The sequence below is a fragment of the Eptesicus fuscus genome, chromosome 7, assembly GCF_027574615.1.
Source record: "Eptesicus fuscus isolate TK198812 chromosome 7, DD_ASM_mEF_20220401, whole genome shotgun sequence".
Taxonomy (NCBI): Eukaryota; Metazoa; Chordata; class Mammalia; order Chiroptera; family Vespertilionidae; genus Eptesicus; species Eptesicus fuscus.
The window spans coordinates 102,706,701-102,725,965 of NC_072479.1; the positions used below are offsets into that span (position 1 = coordinate 102,706,701).

Below are 19,265 nucleotides of genomic sequence, written 5' to 3' on the forward strand. Positions count from 1 at the left end.
TGTCATCTTCACAACAACCCAGTGAGGCAAGTCATATTTTTATCCTATTTTACAGATGAGAAAGCTACAACTAAGGTCGGTAAGTTGATCAAGGTCACACCACCAGTAAATGGCTGATCTGGAATTTGAACTAGGCAGTGTGCCCCTAGAATCTGTGTCTCCTGAAAAGGTCTCTCACAGTAGTTGGCACCCAGGCTGTATCTTGAATGACATTTTGTACTTTGGCAGAAGGATGATTGGGATATGTCTACATGGTTTTCTAGGCAGAGAAATATCACAAGTAAAAGTAAAAAAGGCACAGGGTTGAGAGCGAGTATGAGACTACTTTTGAAGAAAGGTGGATGGTGAGAGATGAGATTAGAAAGACAAGGCTGGGTAATGAAGGGCTGCAATGCCATCTAAAGAATTTGGGTTCTGCGCTCTAATTTTTAAAGTTATACCAAAGATACCACTTTCCCCTTAGTATTAATTTTGTTCTTTTTTAGGCTTTCATTCTTGTTTCTTGTAAAACATATCACACACTAGAAAACTGCCTAATATACAAATATAAAACTTAATGAATTATTTTAAAATAACCACCTCTGTGGTCAAGAAATAGGATGTTGCTGGGAGCCAGCAGCCCCTTCTTACTAGTAGTGATCTTTGCTAGTCGTAGTCCGTCCCTTCCCTTTCTGCTTTTACCACCCACATACCTCTAAACATTATAGTTTGGCTGATTTTGAACACAGATTCACATGCTATATACTAGTATATAACCTGGTCATTATATTTGCAAAATCCATCCCATGTTGTTGTGTGTAGCTGTTGTTTCTTCTTTTTTATTACTGTGCTAGAGGCCTGGTGCACGAAATTCATGCACGGGTGGGGTCTCTAGGCCTGGCCGGCAATCAGGGCCTCTTGGGGCCCTCTTGCCCAGTCCTGATCAGGGCTGGGCCAGCTGGGGCCTGCGGGCTGCCGGCCACTGGCCAGCCTCTGGCTGCCGGACAGGGCCTGCCAGCCGGGGGGAGGGACTATGGGAGGTTTGCCAGCCGGGGGGATGGACCTGGGGAGGTTGGCTGGCCAGGGGAGGTTGGCTGTGGGAGCACACTGACGACCAGGGGGCAGATCCTGCATTGAACGTCTGCCCCCTGGTGGTCAGTGCGTGTCATAGCAACTGGTTGACCGGTCGTTAGGTCCTAATGGTCGCTTAGGCTTTTATATATATATATATAGAATGGTATTCCATTTTATGAATATACAAGAATGTATTTATCTGTGCTATGAGAATATTTCAGTTATTCCCAGTTAGGGGCTATTATGAATAATAGCTGCTCTGAATATTTTTATATATGTATTTTTGTGCACATGTGCATGAATTCTGTTGATACCTGGGGGTGGAATTGCTGGATCATGAAGTATGTCTGTCTTTAACTTTACTAGTAGAACAGTAGAGCCAGACGGCATTCCAAAATGGATGTAACAATTGACATTTTCACACAAGTAGTATGTGAGAAGTCCAGTTGTTCCATATCCTTGACAGTACTTATTCTCAGATCTTAGAGTTTGTAGCCATTCTGGTATATAATGATATCATGATTTTTTTGGGGGGAGGGTATTTTTTCATTATGATTTTCTTTTGTATTTTTCTCACTTACTATTGAGGCTAGACACTTTTTCATATGTTTATTGGCCATTTAGGTAATATAATTTTTTGTTTGTTTGATGATGTTCCTCATTGAACCTCTTGCCCATTTTTCTATTGAGTTATCTGCCTTTTTTTTTTTTAACTTGTTAGCACTCTTTAATGTTTTGAGTATGAGCCCTTGATTGGTTTTATATGCCCTGCTTTTTTACTTTCTTGAGGATATCTTTGATGAACAAAAATTCTGAATTTTTGTGTAGTCATATTTATCTCTTTTTTGATAATAGGTGCTTTTTGTATCCTGTGTAAGAGATCCTTCCCTACCCCTAGGTTATGGAAACATCATTCCTTATTATCTTCTAAAAGTTTTATTATTTGTTTTTCACATTTGGTGTATAGTTCACCTGGAATTGATTTTTGTATATGGTAAATCTTAATTAACTTCTTAGTACTCCTCTGCCTTCAAGATATTTTTTATATTTTGCCGAGATTTTCTGGCTGTCCTCAGCATTGATTGGTCTGAATTACATAGTTTACCATCCGCAGAGCAGAAATTTCTTCCCAAGTTTTACTTTCACTTTGACTTCAAAATGATCTGTTCTCTAAAGAGGCCTTAATAAATATGTTTACTACAAAAATAAAATTAAAAAGACTGAAAAATATATAGATTCATAGTTTTTTCTTTTTTTTTTTAAATTTGAGATCAAAAGAGAAGCTTGTTTCATCAGTGTTTCTCTTAACTATAAAATACTGTTAGACAACTTAAAACTTGCTACATAAAATAAACAACTGTACTACTTGCAGGATAATTTTAGAACTTTAATCATGGTAAATTTTCAAATTAAAAAGCATCCACTATTGAACATTGACTTTGCTGATAAAAAAACAGTTTAACAATGATAATAGCTACCTCCCTTTCTCTGTCTTTCCATATATTTAAACCTCTTTTTTTTTGGCTAGAGATGGACTGTGTGCAAACCACATCCAGAATGCTTTTAGTTTGTGCCACAAAATATGAAGAAAATGTTTTCAGTTTATGGCAACTAGATCCATGACATATGATGCTCCAGGAACTGTTTTTACAGCGCACAACATGCACGCGAATGGAATAGCAAACTCGCATGATTATTGGCAAGGGAAAGCTGGCTACGTGGCTGATGTTAACTTTGCTTTTTAAGACAGCCAGATCAAGAAATGTCTGAAGAATTTGTGACTGTAGCAAGAGATGATTTTCAGTTATTAAAACACAGCCTCGGGAAGCCACGGGAAGGCAGTTTCTTGTGAGCCATTTACAGCTTCGAGAAGGAGAGCGTAGTGTAGGCGCCAGAAAGGAAAACCTGACGTGGCCTCCAGGGAATGTTGTCAGGGGAAGCACACACCAGTGTCCCGCTGTCACCAGGACCCCACCGTCCCCTGCCATTTCTGTTTCTGAGGTTCACAATGGAGGTGAGCTTGGTTATAGCCAAGATATTAGGAATAAATGTGAGTATGTGGAAGTTACGGCTCTCAAGCCACCCACTTCCTTCCTGCCCAGCTCTTGCTTATACCATTCTCTTTCTCTTTTAAAATTAATGATTAGCCAAAGTGTGGTCTGAGGGTCCCTCCCCACCTGCCATCCAGACCCTTTCAGGGGGTCTGTGAGGTCACAACTATTTTATTAGTACTAGAGTGATATATGCCTTTTAAACTCATTTTCTCATGATTGTAGCGTTTTCCAGATGCTACATGACATATGAGACTACAAAAGATTGAATGCAAAAGCAGAAATTAGGATACAGCTGTTGTCTCTTAAGATATTTGCAAAAATGTAAAACAATGGCACTTTTCTCAAATTTTTATCTTTTAAAATATTTTTAATTTTAAAATGTTTATTTGTGTGTGTTTTTTAAATATATTTTTATTGATTGCAGAGAGGAAGGGAGAGGGAGAGACAGAAACATCAATGATGAGAGAGAATCATTGATCGGCTACCTCCTGCACACTCCCCACCGGGGATCTACCCCGTAATCTGGGCATGTGCCCTTGACTGGTATTGAACCTGGGATCCTTCAGTCTGTAGGCCGAGGCTCTATCCACTGAGCCAAACTGGCTAGGGCTGGGTTTTTATTTATTTATTTATTTATTTATTATTACTATTTTTTAATATATTTTATTGATTTTTCACAGAGAGGAAGGGAGAGGGATAGAGAGCCAGAAACATCAATGAGAGAGAAACATCGACCAGCTGCCTCCTGCACATCCCCCACTGGGGATATGCCCGCAACCAATGTACATGCCCTTGACCGGAATCGAACCCGGGACCCTTCAGTCCGCAGGCCGACGCTCTATCCACTGAGCCAAACCGGTCTCGGCTAGGGCTGTTTTGTTAAATGAATACTTAGGAATAAGTATTTTAAATTTTTCATAGTTTAATTTTTAATATGGTCAATATTGACAGTTATGACCCAAATAAACTAAAGCTCTTTAGGGTCCTTAATAATTTTTAAGAATCTAAAGAGATCCTGAGGCTAAAAAGTTTGAGCATCACTGCTTTAAATCCTGTCAATTCCAGATGAAATCCTAGTTTCCATGAGGGCTGCATAGATTGTCTAGCCCATTGTTTTCACTGCATTCCCAAAACTTCTGTGCCACACAGTTTAGCGCTTAGTTTTTGTGGAATTGCTTCCTGTGCTAGTTTTCTTCTTCTTATCAAGAGCGTAAGACTTCTGAGGACAGGGATATCTTAAATGAGAGTTTTTGAGGCATCCATGATACATATTGCTGTGCACAGCGTAAACTGTTGGTAATGATGACGATGATTATTATCTTCAATATCAATATTAAAATTTCCCCAACTCACTGGTTTATTGAAGAACCAATATGCATTTACAATTTTTTAGACAGCCTTAATAGAAATAGCTACTTGATTAAAAACAACAACACTACATAAAATCAACATACATATGGAAAAAGATTAACCCTTTGCACTCGCTTGCTTTTTTCTCGATTCCTTTATTCTACTCGGGATTTAATTTTTTAAATACCCCAGATTTTACAAAGCGCGGCAGTAGAATAAAAAACTGGAGTTTCTTTTCATACAAACTTCTTTATTTGGATTTTTTTATATTTCAAATTATTGATACATTCAAAGAGTATAAAAAGAGCTGCTACCGATGCTAACCGTGTTGAGTCACACTCGACATCCAAGTGCAAAAGGTTAAAGGCTTTTTTTTTTTTATCATAAATTGGCTATAAAAGCTGAGTATGTTAGTTAATCTGTTTAATTTTTATGTGACCAACAATTGCTGTAAAACCTGGCCATAGGCCCTTGCTCTGAAAACACCGAGCATAATGCTGGGCACTTGGTAAGCATTCAGTAAAGCTGGTTGAGTTGAATATGCTGTTTCAGTAGCCGGCCGTCTCTGCTGTTCTTGTAGCAGGCACCTGTTTCTCCCTGCCCCCACCTCCAGCTGTGTGTAGGTCTTCAGAAGTTAGCCTTACTTTCCGAAGCCCTTTCTGTTAAGGAATTGACAAGTTGTCTTGGACTAAGCTAGAGGGCATTAGTTAACTGACCAAACCAAATTAGTAGCTTAGTAGCTGAAGGAGAGGCACATGCCTTTTTCTTCATCCCTGCTGCAGATTAAGTTTTGTTTTGTTTTGTTTTGTTTTGTTTTAAGCAACACTCTCTGACTTACAAGATATAAGAATGAATTTAACAGTTTTATGTCAAGGTCCTGCTGTTAATCCCAAAGTTTCCTTCACAGCTTCTCCCGGGAAGTCTGAGGGTCCCATACAGGTAGCATATTGCCTTGAGACCAAGCATTATTTCACCATGGTGTTCCTAGAACAGAGCATGATACCTGGCAGGTGGCTCATTCGCTGAATGAATGAAATGAAATTTGTACTGTGGCCCTGGATAAACTATTGTAACTTATAAGCAGCATCCTTATTTGAGTAAACTAAGAATATTACTAGTATATTGAGTTGACTTTATTTTCCCCCTGCAAAGTAACTGTGTTTATTCCATAAGAATTTATTGGGATGTCCTTTGTACTAGTACTATTTTAAATGATGGTCATGCAGTGATAAATCAGACTTAGATCCTGTGTTCAGCAAACCTAGTAGTATAAACAACATACACAAGCCTAGTGGAAATATATACCAAGTTCAGTCGCTAACTTAGAGAGAGGAATCAAGAAAGACTTCATAGAAAAGGTTTCCCTAAGCCTGCATCTTGAAGGCTGAAAAGAAATTTGCCCTGTGAGAGGGAAGGCAGTTCCAAGTGAAGACAGCATATACAACGTTACAGGCACATGAAACCATGGGGTGCTTAAAGCAATGCGGTTTTGTGAGTTGAAGCTGAGAGGTGAGCAGGTACCAGGCCTTGTGACAATATCATGCATTGGGAATTAGATTTTATCTTGAAGATGGATGAGAGACATTGCAAAGGCAATGTGGGTTTGCACTTTATAAAGGCAATTCTAATGGCAGTGGAGGTGGGGTGGGTCTTGAGGGTAAGAAAATCAATTAAAAAAACATTTGGAATAAATATGGTGAGAAACTATGCCAGAACTAAGGCAGTAGGAATAGGGAAGAAAGTATATACTGAAATAATGTATGTTTGGTGGGAGATGCTGATGAGGTCCCAGATTTTTACTTTAAGTGGGATGATAGTATTTCCAAGTGAGGCTGAAGGAGAGGATTATTTTAGTTACGTTATGTTTTAGGGGACCCATGGAACATAAGGCAAAGAAGACTTATGAGGTAGTTGTATAGATGTCTTTGAAGATTGTAACAAAGATCAACACTGGGGAGAGACTTGTGAGTCATCAAGATACAGGTAGTAGTCAAATCTCTGGGAGAGGATAAGGACATGTACATAAAATAGAGAAAGGAAAGGATGACAGATCCAGAGACAGAGAAGCATCGATCTGACCATCAAACCTCAGAGGGAAGGCAAGGGAGGGTGCGGGGTGGGGGTGAAGAGGGAGAGATCAACCAAAGGACTTGTATGCATGCATATAAGTATAACCAAAGGACATAGACACTGGGGGGGGGGGGGCGGTGAAGGCATGAGCAGGGGGATGGAGGGAGGGCAATGGGGGGATAAGGACACATATATAAAACCTTAATCAATAAAGAAAAAAAAAAAAAGGAAAGGATGAACTCCTGAGGAACATACCAGTAATGAAAGGACAAGTAGAGAAAGACTATTCAGCAAAAAAAACCTGGTAAGAAATGGTCTAAGAGGTGCAAAAGTAATGAATTTAGCCCCTTCTGTGTGGTAAAGGGGCTGAACATGTTCCATGTCAGTTTGGGCATCAGAACTAGGCTCAATCTTTGAAGCTATGAGTTGAGTTTGGTTCTCTCACCACAATCCCTGTCCCCCAACTCCCACATACAGAAGCAGCAACTCCTTACCCAGCCCCAGCCCGCCCAAGATGGGAATCTGCAAATCAACAGTATTGACAAAGGCCTTGGGCTGGCTACAAATCCAGGGAGGCAGGAGAACTCAGACACAGCCAAGAGACCAGGAACTAAACGAAGGTGCCCCTGGCCCAGTGGCTGGATCTGTCCGCATTACCCTTAATTGCCAGATAGGAAAGGAGCTTCCAGAAGACAGAGTTTCAGGTCTTTCCGATGTTTAAATGCCCAAGTTAAAGCAAAACCAATGAATAATAATCATTGTATTTGGCAACTGGGACTGATAAAGAAATCAAAATGCAATGATTAATAAGTGAATGAGAGAGAGAAGGACATTGAGACCACAAATAAAATTTTCTTTTTATTAAAGCTTGCCTGGGAGAGGAAAGAGGGGAGGAAGGACACAAAAGCTTGAGGAGGTTACAGATTAAAGGGGCTGATTTTAGGAATGGACAGACTTGAACATTTTTATAGGATTTCCAAAGTGTCCAACTGAAGTAGAAGTGACCTGAAACTGCAGAGATCGTGGAACAATAGTCACTTGTATATCGGTGGCCGAATAAACCCATTTGCCTAGCAGGGGTCAGCAAACTCCTTAGTCAACAGAGCCAAATATCAACAGTACAACGATTGAAATTTCTTTTGAGAGCCAAGTTTTTTAAACTTAAACTTCTTCTAGCGCCACTTCTTCAAAATAGACTTGCCCAGGCCATGGTATTTTCTGGAAGAGCCACACTCAAGGGGCCAAAGAGCCACATGTGGCTCGTGAGCCACAGTTTGTCGACCACTGGCCTATAGCAATGCTCCCTCAGGCGTTTGTTGTTATTATTTGTGTTACTTAATTAAATAGGCTCCTTGCCCACCTGAGCTGGGCATGCCGCTTACCGAGCTGGACTTGTGGTATCCTCCTGGTCCATGCTTGTCTCCTGGGAACACCTCCCCAACCTCCTTGCTGCGGTTTTGTTCCTCCCTCACATCTGTTGCTTCACTTAAGACATCTTTTCCTGACGTCATGCTTGAAGTTAGGCCAGTTGCCAGTGACATAGGCAGTCTGGGTTTTCAGTGTTATTAGTGACTCAATTAAAAGTTTATAGCATATTCTTAATAGTCTGCAACCCCAAGTATTATGCCAGATGTCAAACAGATAAATAGTGGTGAGTCTTGGGAACACTGAGATTGGGGGAGAGAAGACAGCCTTATGTTATTTGAGTTTTTTGATATGAGAATCAAAATTAAATTTAAAAGAATTACGCTAAATAATCAAGTTTGAAAATTAAATCCTACCATATCAGAAGTAATATTAATAAATATAGTTTTTTGAATATGTATTTTTAAACTTGCCATATTTCCTAGGAAAGGTGCAGTTTTAATTACATTCTGTGAGTTTAGTTAGGTGCTTGGCTGTGGAGGAACCCTTGAAATCTACTTGCAGTTTAGCTGGTCCCGGGGGTTGATTTAGTCCAAGATCCACTGAATCTTCCCAACCCCTGTGTAAATTCCAAGGCCAACCTGGTCATTCTGCAAGAGAAGAGAGACAACTGGAGTGGTTCACATAGTTTACTGCTGCGCTGTACATGATCAGATAGTAGGATTACAGTATATAGTTCTGAACATTTCAAACTGATATTTTGAAGGAATTTGCTATTATTCATACCTTAGAAGGAAAGTAGTGCTGTAGATAACTTCAATAGATCATTTCAAATGTTGATTTTAGAATTAAATTTTATGTTTATCTTGAGTATGAGTCCATCTGATACAGAGGTTCACAGCCCTGTGGAGAGTAATGAAGCTGGGCTCCAGAATACTTGGAACACTGCCCAGTTTCCCTTGCCTGCCTCTCCACCGCTTTAACTCCTTTTCTCTCACTGAATGTCAGCGTCTGGGACCAGCTGCCCAGCAGGCAAAGGACTGAGCTGGCCACTGTGTCCTAAGCTTGTCTGTTAGCAAGATATGTAATAATGAGCTACTTTAGGAAGTTGGTACAGCGTTTAGACTATGATAAGTCTAGAGAAGCAGTCCTGTTTAGCCTGCTCCTGATTAGGCAGAAACTAATCAGAATAGAGACCTGAAAATTAGAGTTGTCATCTTAATGGTTTGTAGTGACAATAAATTAAAGAATCCAGTCTGTCTCTGAGGTACTGAGGGTCACACATAACTGCATAGCTCACATTCTCCGTGAGGGCCAAACCCATCTTGGAAGTTGCAGCTGGCTTCTTCCATGTCCCCCAGTGCCTTTTATTTAATGGGGAAGCACTGGGATATAGGGATCATGTCAGGATTCAAGTCGGTTTATGTTTATTAAACTGCTACCTGATACCAAATTCAAAGATGTGTAAGACATAGATCTTGTTGTCTTGAGTGAAGGAAATAGACCCATGGATATTACCAATATTACATGGTATACCTCAGAGGAGGAACACAGTGGAGCCAGGGAGGGTAGAGAAAACTTCAAAACAACACCCGAGGCAGATCTCAAGAGAGGAGTGGAAGGGAATTAGGCAAAGGGTCCTCAGAGACATCAGTGCCAGGAAATCATGTGGGCAAGGAAACCAATAGCAATCCATGTGAATAGAGTGTGAAGTGATGATGCAGCTAAGAGAGATCTTGAATTTTACCCCAAAAGTAATGTGAAGTTCTTGAGTGAATTTTGGCAGTGATATATTCAGAGATCAAATTTGCTTTTTAGAGATCGCTGGGACAGTGGTGTGTATAGTAGGAAGATAGGGATAATAATTAAAGTATTACTAATACTCATTACACAGCACAATTCGATCTAAGATTTGTTTATTCAAACACTTTAAAAAAACAAGGTAACATAGAGGTGATGGCAGATAAGGGGGCAGCAGATGTTTTCAAGTCTCACTGAAGTACCACCTCAAACATTGTGACATAATGTGGGACTGAAGCTGTAATTTACAGTCTGTAGCCATGGGGAATGGAATGCACTTTCTTGGACAGAAACATTGATTGTGAAACTAAGGGGCCAATTTCCAAACAGTGACAAGCTTTCTGGCACAGTGTGGATGCTAATCGCGGATATAGTTCTGCCAGTCTTATCTGGCATTGTTTTGCCCACCTATACACACAGAGGTCCAACCTTGAGCAGAATAGTCTTCTGGTGTTCGTTTTTGCCGTTGTAACATGAAGTGACAGGCTTGGGGTCTCAAATGTCTATTAATAAATGGCTGTCATTTCATATATTTTGATGTATTTGTATATTCACAGATATATAAATATGTATTTTATTTTTATTAAGAGACATTTCATCTTGAAATGAAAAAACATCTCACAGCATTTATTAGCATCTTGCTGTGATCTGATTTGATTTTTAAGAGGCCATTCCAGCCATTATTTGGGAATGGATTGGGGAGGAGCAAGAATAGGTTCTGGGAAGCCAGCTAGGAGGCCTTCACAAGTGAGAAGTGATGATGGCAATGAAAATGAAGCATTGTGGGTAGATCCGAGATACATATTGTGAAAGCACAAATGACAGGACTTGCTGATGGCTGTGAGAGGACTGGGTTAGAGTGGGAAATCCAAGGTGATTCTGAGTTTCTGACCAGCAACTGGGTGTTGGATGGTACCCCTGTTTGAGTGGAGATATGGAGAATGAGGCCTGGGTAGGGATGAAGAGGGCAATTTGGATGCAGTATTAAATCTAAAGTGATTATGAGACATCCTCACATGAAATGGAGAAGTTGAAAAGGTACTTTGCTATTTTTCTGGTAGGACATAAGGGTAAAATAAATAACAAAAGTATAATACAGGTTTTAATGTTTCTTCAGCAAGTACTCATATTTCAGTTCATATTCTTAATAACCACTTACCTTTACTAGTATTGGGCATGTGGTTGGTGCTGCCCTGTACTAAGTGTTTTACACATATTTTATTTAAACTTCCAAAGAACCCTCTGAGAAAGATGCTGTTACTGTTTCCAATGTTGAATGAGGAAGCTGAGACTTGAGAGGTTAGGCTATTAGCTGGTAGGTAAGTGGTTCCCAACCTCTTTTTGGCCATGCCCCACCTAAGCATCTCTAAAATCCTGATGCCCCTCCTCCCCTGTGATATTTAATTCTTATTATTCAAAAAGTGAGCTCCTATGCACATGGAGGAAGCCTCAAAGGCCATTTACTTGGTCTAAACATGGCATCCATGAAAGAGAAAAATAAAAGAACAAAAGAACAATTGAAGTACTAGGAAGAAATCACTAAGAAATTGTTTAAAAAATAATATGAAGTGATATGAAAAAATAGCAAATCAAGTTTTAAAACATATAATAGAGAACTGAAATGCATAAATATGTCATAATATATATTTATATACTGTATATGAGGCCCCTCGAACCATAAGAAATGCAAAAAATTAATTCTTAACTCATTCTCGAATTGCCCCCCTTAAAAATCAAACTGCCCCTATGGAGCATGTGCCCCACGTTGGGAAACCACTGGTAGATGGAGAAGCCTGGATTCGTACTAGGCTGCCTGAATTCTGAACTTGTGTTCCGCCACTTGCCATGGCATCTTGCTACGAGTGTGTGGCTTATTGTGATTTTTCTCTCTTTTCAGGGTTTTGGTTTTTGCACTGAATGTAGTCTAGATTCATCTTCACGGGCGTGTGTTGCCCCAGGATACTGTCAAAGGTAAGTTTTTAAAATTTCTTTTTATCCAGTATTAGCATTGAATGGGAGAGTCTTCATCTTAATAAGAAGAAAAGTACATTTTGATGTTATTACTTGTTTCCAGAGTTCTTACAGAAGGGTATTTAAAGTGTTCATCACATCAGCCCTTTGTATTTCTACATTGGTAGGTCCCCTTAAAAAGCATTTGTATTTAGGTTGATACTGATATTTGGTGCCTCGTCGTTTTATAAAGCTGTAATTTGTTATTAAGAATTAGCAGTTCCACAGTTTTATGCGAGTGTATTCCTAGCTTCTCTGCCCCTAGTCTGTCCCTGCTGCAGACTGTAGTCCACATTACTGCCCGAGTCAGCTTTCTAAATGATAGAGTCACTCATGTCAGTCCTTTGCTTAAACAGCTCTCATGGCTCCCAGTTGCTACAGATTTCATCCTACAAACCCCTTTCAAAACCTAATTGCAATCAACATTTCTGGCTTCTTTCTTACTGAACCCCTATCTGTAAGCCTTTTTCTGTTCCCCAGATAGTTCTTTTTCACAGCTTTGTGCCTTGGTTGATACTTTGCTCTTTGCTTAGAGTTTGGAAGAGGGGAGAAGAATGCAATTACATTCCTCCTTCTTGTATCTTTTCTATTGTCCCCTTCTAGACTCTCTTGGCAGATTTTCTTTTTCATCCGTGTTCTAGGAGCATCTGTCATTATTATAGTAACAAAGCATTCATTATTTTACATTAGAGTTGTTGATTAGTATTTTGTCTCCTTTACTAGTCTATAAACCCTTTGAAACTTCTTAGAAAGGAACTGTTCTTTTAGTGCCTGTTGGCTGCTCCTAGACACCTTGTTTAGGTGTCTACATATACTAGAGGCCCGGTGCAGGAAATTTGTGCACAGGGGGAGGGGGAGTCCCCCTCAGCCCAGCCTGCACCCTCTCCAATCCGGGACCCCTCGGGGTATGTCTGACTGCTGGTTTTGGCCCGATCCCAGGGATCGGGCCTAAACCAGCAGTCGGACATCCCTCTCACAATCCGAGACCACTGGCTCCTAACTGCTCACCTGCCTGCCCGCCTGATTGCCCCTAAACCACCTCTGCCTGCCTGCCTGATCGCCCCTAACTGTGACCCCTGCCAGCCCGATCACCCCTTATCGCTTCTGCCTGCTGGACTGATCGCCCCTAACTGCGCCGCCCCCCCCCTCCACCAGCCTGGTTGCCCCTTACTGCCCCCCCTGCCAGCCTGGTGGCCCCCAAATGCCCCCCTCTGCTGACCTGGTTGCCCCTAACTACCCCCCGTGCCAGCCTGGTCACCCCTCACTGCCCCCCCCACCAGCTTGGTTGCCCCCAACTGTCCCCCTTGCTGGCCTGGTCACCCCCAACTGACCCCCCTGCCGGCCTGGTTGCCCCACACATCCTGCTGTTCAGTCGTTTGGTCGTCCCTCATTAACCCCCCCTGCCAGCCTTGTCGCCCCACACAGCCTGCTGTTAGGTCGTCCGTCTGGTTGTTTTGGTCATGACGGCCCCTGGCTTTTTATATATTAGGGTTATTTAATTTAATCCTTATAACACCACCTCCTGAACAGTTTTATGGGTAAAAATAATGAAGATTAAAAAATTAAGTAACTTTCCCAAGATTACACAGCTAGTAAGTGTCAAAGAGTAATGATTTTGCCCGTTCAAAACCAGTGCTTATTGTACTACACCACATTAGCCTAGCACCATCTGGCATGTGGTTGGGACCCAGTAAATATTTATTGAATTGCTATCTATTGCAATTTAAGTGAAAAGGACTTTAGTTGTTAATCTAGTCATTCCTACATGGAAATTTATTGAATTCCCATTAAATACAGGTACATAGTTTTAAATAAACTGTGAGTGTAGAGTTTAATGAGATACAGTGTCTGGTACTAAAAGGTTAACAGTCTAATAGGAAAAGCATTTATGCAAGCAAATAAATCCAATAAAGTTGCAGATCTATAACAGGGTTCATATAAGATCCACTGGGGACACTGAAGAAGAAATCATCAGTTCTACCTAGAGATGGATCAGGAAATCCTTTCTAAAAGCTGTGTCTTAATGAGGAGTATCAGGGGAGGAAAGGGCATAGGGAGTAATATGAATAAAGGCATGGACTCCTGAAACAGTCTGGCATTATTTGTGAAGCTATAAGTAGCTCAGTATGTATGGTTGGAACAAAAAGGCCTGGTTAGTGACACTGGAGAGACAGGTGAAGGCTGGATCCTGGAAGGCTTTGAAAATATTAGCGTATTTGCCAACTTTTAGAGGAGACCTAGCACAGATGCTGTATGACATTACTCATATTTGGTCATTAACATTTGTTGAGTCCTGTCCTGTGTGTGCTGAAGCACTGTGCCAGGTCACAACTATCTGTCACTTACTGTGTATGGCAAATTGATGACAGCTCTGAGGTGAAATGATGTGCTGAAGCGGAAATGAAGTGCTTATGTTGTCACGTCATTTTTGACAGCTTTACCACCACTTGTTCACCCCTCCAGTTAATGTTCACATAAGTGGACTTTGTCATGGCTTTTTCATCACCCTGTTAGCACCGATACACTGGACCCTATGTCACTTCCCACATGGAACCCCTAGCTTAACCATATACTTCTGCATTGCCTGATTCTCCTTCCATTTTGTCAAAAGGACAGTAAAACTGACCTAGAACCTTAGACACAACTATAAGCTATGCCTTCAAATAAGAATGTCATCAAGACTTTTTCAAGAAACATATTAAAAATATTAAGGGTAGTTTCAAAACAACAAGAGAATGAGAGCGAGCAAATTAAATAAAGGACAAATGAAAAATAGGTATCAGTATGAAACACAGTAAGTAGGCAGATTATATGGTGTTAATCAGGAAGGGTTTTTAGAAATACAAAATGACTGAATATTAGAAGGATGGAAATGTGTGGCGAGAATGGAAGAAAGTTTACCTTAGTGAAGGTTCACTATCCCCACAGGCACCAACCAAGTTGGAATTGAAAGGGACCCACTAAATAATATTCTGTTTCCTGTCTACATTCTGAAACAATGGAAATAAGACGATGAAGGAGTAAGACAGGCAGAGAACAAAATTTCTCTTTTATTCTAAGTTGACATGGGAGAACTGGCTCATCTCTGAACTCCAGAACTTAACAGGTTTTCTCACCCAGCAGCACTAGTCTGGGATAGACCACCTCCTAGAAGGAAGAAAGGAGCAGAGCAGAATAGGTACCCCCAAGGGAAAGGGGAGGGGTGGGTGGACTCTGCAAGCACAGTTTCCTCTTCGAGGCTCACAGCAGGAGTCCAGGATATGATAAGACCAGGAATAGCAAACAAACTGATACTGCCTTGTGTGAGGAAGAAGTTTTTCTCCTCTAGCACTCACCAGCTTTTGTCTCTTACACAGTAAATGTAGGTCAGCCGGGGTGTGTCTGTCCCCTTTAGGTCAGGGGTGGTCTCAGGACCATCCTACTCTTACTTTCATGAGGACACCACCCCACTACCAGTCACTGTTTTCTTGGGTCTTCTCTTGGGACCATCAATACATTTTGTCCCCAGAAGATTCTAAAATGGATCAGAACGGTATACAAATTATATGAACTCCAAGGCTAACCAAAATCATTTCTGCTCTGTCCCCACCACCACCAAATTAAAAAAGTAAGCCTACCTCCAGCCCAAGAGCAGATAAAGTTACGTTCCCTGAATGCAATACTCAGTCTTGCCAAAGATTGTAGCAGAGACACATTGATATCGGAGAGGGGGAAGAATGGGTGAGGTTCTCTTGGTTTGAGCCTCACAAAGATACCGTTAGTCCATGCCAGTGTCCAGAATATATGACTTGGACACTGCCACCATTTGGAACAATCTGCCAGCAAGAGGTTAAATTTGGAACTGTGCCTTTATCATATCTGGGGGGGGGAAAAAAACTCCAATGCACATGTTTTTTCTTTTCAAGATTACTATTTGAAATATCACTTCCTTCTCGCAAAACGTAGATGTTTATAGTGGCAGCCCCAGTTACCAACTTCCCTCTCTTCCTTTATAAGTTCCTTCTCTCCCTTCCTGCCTCTGTTCTTCCCTTCCTCTCTCTCTTCTTTCCTTCCCTCCTTCTGTGAAGTATTGTGAGAAACCTCTTAATTTCCATTTCTCCTTTGAATTGCCTATGTAAGCCTAGCACAAACAATTTAAACCTAGTTCACTGGTTTTGTAGCTCATGTGCTGTTTCAAATTTAGTTGCCTTGCAGCTTATATGCATCAAATAATTGTTCTACTCACTAATATCTAAAAGGCCTGTATGAAGAAAGTCTTTTTTCCTAAAGTCTAACAATCTTGGTCTCAGCCATGCCTACTTAGGAAAAGCTGTGTCTGCATAATTCAAGGTCAGGCATCAGCCTTCTGTGCTTTGAAGCTACCCAGGCCTATTAATGCCCTATTCCCTTTGCTGAGGCCAGCACAGCTGGCATTTGCTTGCTAGGTCAGAGTAACTAGTGTATGCTGAGACCACTTGTGCATCTGACATTTAGAGCTTTCAGTACTACCGCCATGGCAGAGTGTGGCTTGTTTCTTTGCTGAGGCTGGCAAAGCCCTCAAGCCTTCGCTAAGGCTTTATGTGCCGGTACATGCAGCCTGTCTCTATAGAAACTGCCACTACCTGAAGACAAAGTTGCCATAACTACAGTCACCACTAAGGTCAAAATACAGTGTGGCCTATGGTTTATAAACCTCTAATTTGGCCTCAGTAATTAAAAGCTAGTGTACAACTGTAAAAGCTCATGTGGCCCAATGTAAAATCTCTTCAGGGTCAAAACACTTTGCCCCCCTCAGTAAAGACCAAGGCCCTAAGTCCTGGCCCCAACAAAAGCCTCAGAAATTCCACATGTATATTACTCCCCAAATTTTACTTCCTGTCTGTTTATCAAGACTAATCTCATCCAGTAGGTGTTAGGGTTTGTGAGATATCCAATAAACAGCACTCTAATTTTCCCTTGGCTGGGTTCTGTACCAATTGAGAAATAAGAGAAAGGCATTTGGGAGACCAAAATATCATTTCTATTATGAATAAAGCTAAATTGGAGAATTCAGCTTAAATCTGCAAGCAAGTGAACTTAACACTGAACCTCAGAATTCTTCAGACTTGCCTATTCGCAGGTAATTGTGAGGGGCCTGCATTGGTAGGGACAGGAGCAGAGGAGAATGGTGCTCCCTGGGGACGGCTGGCTTCCAGAAGGAAGAGAGAGATCACATATCTTGTTTCTCCCTCTGAACTCACCTTCAGATAAGATCCTGTGCCTCCTCTGGGGTGGTGTGTGTGGAGGTGGAGAGGAGCCAGGAGTGAACCTTGGGAGAGGGAAGAAGCATTCCTTTTCCCCAGCACATTCAAATGGAAATGGCACTGAGATAATGGGGACCTTTCTTGGTCAGCTGTGCCTATAATGCATTATCTACGAAACACAATCTCCATTTCAGTAAAGTAGCATTCGAACTTAAAGACATTTGTGAAGTAATTTGCATAACAAATCTTTCTAGATATGTTAATTGAGTTTTTCCAGTGCTATCAATTTAATTTTCATAGAAAGAGCAATTATGTTTTTGGTCTCCCAAATGCCTTTCTCTTATATTATTTCTCAATTGGTACAGAACTCAGCCAAGGGAAAATTAGAGTGCTGCTTATTGGGTATCTCACAAACCCTAACACCCACTGCATGAGATTAGTCTTGATAAACAGACAGGAAGTAAAATTTGGGGAGTAATATACATGTGTCATAAACAGGTGAGGGTCGAAACCAACTAGAGAAAGCCTGTTTCACTTGCTGTGAGCATCAGTCATATGTTTTACAGAGGGAATGGGCAATGTCAGGTCACCTGGAATGAGTGAATGGGAGTTGACTGAGAGAGCTTCCACTGTACCCGTTTTACATTTTACATCAGATAAATACACATTAGTTCCCCCAAATCCTCATTAGGTGAGCATAGTAGATATTTTGATACCCTTTTCCCACCCAGCTGATGAGGAAACAGATTCCCAGAACTGTCTTTTTATTTTTATTTTTTATTTCAGAGAGGGAGGGTGAGGGAAAGAGAGAGAGAAATATCAATGACGAGCAAGAATCATTGATTGGCTGCCTCTTGCAGCCCTCCCCCCTCCCGCCCCCCACCACCACCCCCCCACACACACTGCGGATCAAGTTCCCAACCCGAGCATGTGCCCTGACTGGGAATCGAACCATGACCTCCTGGTTCATAGGTCTTCGCTCAAACATGGAGCCATGCCAGCCAGGCAGAACTGTCTTCTTGGCCTCAGGTGTTGTGGCTGGTTAGTGAGAAGCCTGCACCAGAGGCAGAGTGTCAGCCCCCCGAAGCTGCTACATCCATAAAGAGATTTCTCTGCACACACAAAAAGTACACTATAAAGCATCTTTTTAGCTTTTGTATTTTGTCACTATGAGCCTTTTAAAGCATTTGAAACATTTAAAAATATTTGTACCTGCATGTATAATAGAGATTTTTGTGTCAGTTTTGAGTAATGATTACTCAATACTTATTTAATGAATTAATTTGAATGTTGCATAAACTTATAGTTGTTTTGGTATATTTTAATTTATGAAATTTTAATAAACTTTTACTTGATTCATTTTATTCTTGGAGGAAAATTACTTTTTATTGTCATGCCCTATGAATAACCTGTTCTCTTATAAAAATAAATTAACTGACATTTAGTTTATTAAGCACATTTTCTTAAAATAAAACAAGTAGAATCAATCATTAGAGTACAGCTTAATTTCCGTCATAAAATATCACAAATGTTGAACATAAGTTATAAACGCAAGAAACCCAGCCAATTTGAATAGCCTAGCTTAATATTCAGGCAGTACAATTGGCTACCGCATAACAATCCTATCTAATAAAGAGGGAATATGCTAATTGACCATCACACCCTCACAAGGTGGCGGCGCCCAGTCCCCTCAGCCCCGCCTCATCCAGCCGGAGTCCACCAGTCCCCTCCGCCCCGCCTCAGTCCCCCCTCAGCCCCACCTCATCCAGCCTCATCCCCCAATCCCCTCAACCCCACCTTATCCAGCCAGAATCCCCCAGTCCCCTCAGCCTCACCTCACCCAGTCCCCGCAGCATCCAGCCTCATCTAGCCTCAGTTCCCCAGTCCCCTCAGCCCCGCAGGGGAAGGCAGTTGGGGTGATTGGGCTGGCAGGGGAGGGCAGTTGGGGATGATCATGCTGGCAGGGGAGCAGTTGGGCATCAATCAGGCCAGCAGGGGAGCGGTTAAGGGGCTATCAGGCTGGCAGGCAGAGTGGTTAGGGGCAATCAGGCAGGCAGGCAGGTGAGTGGTTAGGAGCCACAGTCCCGGATTGTGAGAGGGATGTCCAACTGCTGGTTTAGGCCCGATCCCACTCGGCAGTCAGACATCCCCTGAGGGGTCCCAGATTAGAGAGGATGCAGGCTGGGCTGAGGGACACCTCCCCCCCATGCATGAATTTCATGCACCGGGCCTCTAGTTGGTTCAATGCTTTACTTAGGTAGATATCCTTTCTGACAGGTCAGTATTTGTACTGTATGAGTTACTAAAGATTTTCAATATCACTTCTGCCAAAAGACAAATA

General features: G+C 41.5%; 1 protein-coding gene across 2 annotated transcripts in view; it reads left to right on the forward strand.

The window, feature by feature from the left end:
* Positions 1-19,265, forward strand: part of TNRC6B (trinucleotide repeat containing adaptor 6B) — a 206,037-nt gene that overhangs the window by 38,194 nt on the left and 148,578 nt on the right. Inside the window, exon 2 of one of the 2 annotated variants that reach the window (XM_054719553.1) lies at positions 11,590-11,663. The gene's annotated coding sequence lies outside the window, so the exon portion shown is untranslated. Of the gene's footprint in view, positions 1-11,589; positions 11,664-19,265 lie in introns of those variants that run through there. The other variant, XM_054719551.1, reaches the window with a different exon arrangement.